The 1,604-nt window shown below is 36.3% G+C and overlaps 1 protein-coding gene and 1 long non-coding RNA gene across 3 annotated transcripts in view; both read right to left on the bottom strand.

The window, feature by feature from the left end:
• LOC122076824 (protein ACTIVITY OF BC1 COMPLEX KINASE 7, chloroplastic) overlaps positions 1 to 1,604 on the bottom strand; it is a 26,269-nt gene that overhangs the window by 3,587 nt on the left and 21,078 nt on the right. The gene's annotated exons all lie outside the window — the stretch shown is intronic.
• On the bottom strand, positions 72 to 1,496 carry LOC122076826. 2 transcript variants are annotated; one of them, XR_006139593.1, is made up of 3 exons: positions 1,218 to 1,496; positions 577 to 643; positions 72 to 489 (listed from the first exon to the last, which is right to left on the bottom strand). It is a non-coding gene; the product is annotated as an uncharacterized LOC122076826 (long non-coding RNA). The 2 variants fall into 2 exon arrangements; XR_006139592.1 differs by lacking the exon at positions 577 to 643.

Raw genomic sequence — 1,604 nt, 5'->3', positions numbered from 1 at the left:
AAAAAAAAAAAAATATATATATATATATATATATCAAACAGACACTGCGATTAGAGGACAGCAAAGTTGCATTTGAGGAAATGAAGTACGAAGGAATTTGGTAATACGAGTCTTAAGATTTGTAAAATTAATGAAGAAGAGGAAGAAGAATTAGAACAAATACAGGCTAACTCTTTAAGGACTTCCTTGGTAAGCAAGCATAAGAGTTATGTAACAAGCTTGAGAATCGCATGCACCATGAGGAGCTCTACTGGGCTCAGAGATATTAGGTAAGGTGCTAACATGCTGTGGGAATAAAATAAAAAAATCATTTCTTTTGCACTTCCACTTCTCGAATCGAACAATTCCGGTGCATGGATTTGTTGTGATCCCATATTAGTTATTTGGGAGGCTGATCCCATACCACTTTTGAAAGAGATTTGATGTGGATTAATCTTGGGTTCCCTCACCTTGTAAATCAGTTTAGCAGCCATTGAAAGATCCTAATACCTATAAGTGAACCAACAAATATAAAATCATTAGAAGGAAAAGATAAATCATTTAATAATAGCAACATCAAAATTTTTAAACTCCAACCATAAGACAGCATCTGCCAGAGAATACTGCTCTGACCATGAGCATTCAGCACAGCTTGCTCAGCCATCTAAAGATCAAAATCAATGGAAAGAAATGAAAATATAGTACTTCTACTACCCAATATTTAATACTGAAAATCATAGGAAACAGTAGAACTCCAACATCGAACCCCTCAAACCATTGCAGGATTCTAATATACATAATGAAGAATAAATCAAAACCATGAAACCGGGAAGTTGCAAATATTGATAGAAGATAAACTGGACGGGATTGAAGATTCTGCAATACGAATTGCCTAAACTGAAACACTAGTTCAATGAATCAGTTTGCATCTTGCAAGAGAGCTACAGAGTGCATTTGGAAATACCATTGGGGTCGAACTCCGTCAACCACTACAGTTGCTTTGAGTCCATTAGCTTGGAAAGGGATCCAACAGTGAACCAATTTGTCCAAGAAATAACCAAAAACAACATTTAAATATTCAACGAACTGAATTTCTAATTAATCTCATGCAAGCAGTGCTCAGAATCTAAACTGAACCGAAGAAGCATAAACTGAATCACTGGAAAGACTGCAAATACTCAGATTTTTTCAATCCCGTAACTATTAATACAATCCTGCAACCACATAATAATACTTACAATGTAGACTGAGTAGAACTTTTGCAAGAGAAGGTAGCCGATTCTCCACAAATTCATCAAAATTTTCAACTGTCAGAACAGATTACTTTTTTGACTAAATTTTCTGAGCTTAAACAAAACTTCAACTCTGCAATCGAATCTTCAAGAGAAATACATGGATCAAAGTATCATGTGGTGAAGGAATAAATAGAAATCTGGAGATGTTCTTGGAAGAGATTGATCTACAACAGTGTTTCGGTAAACACTAAAATGATGGAGGGGAGGGGAGGGGAGGGGAGGGGGGGGCTCCTGGATGATTCTGTCTTTTGCGCTTTCAAACCTGAAAAACCTATTGTGTGCAGGAATACCATACTCAAGCCTTGTCAGTTTATCAAGCTTCAGAAAAGG

This window comes from Macadamia integrifolia, chromosome 4, assembly GCF_013358625.1.
Source record: "Macadamia integrifolia cultivar HAES 741 chromosome 4, SCU_Mint_v3, whole genome shotgun sequence".
In the NCBI taxonomy this organism is placed as follows: domain Eukaryota; kingdom Viridiplantae; phylum Streptophyta; class Magnoliopsida; order Proteales; family Proteaceae; genus Macadamia; species Macadamia integrifolia.
This window is presented reverse-complemented; position numbering and strand designations above follow the sequence as displayed.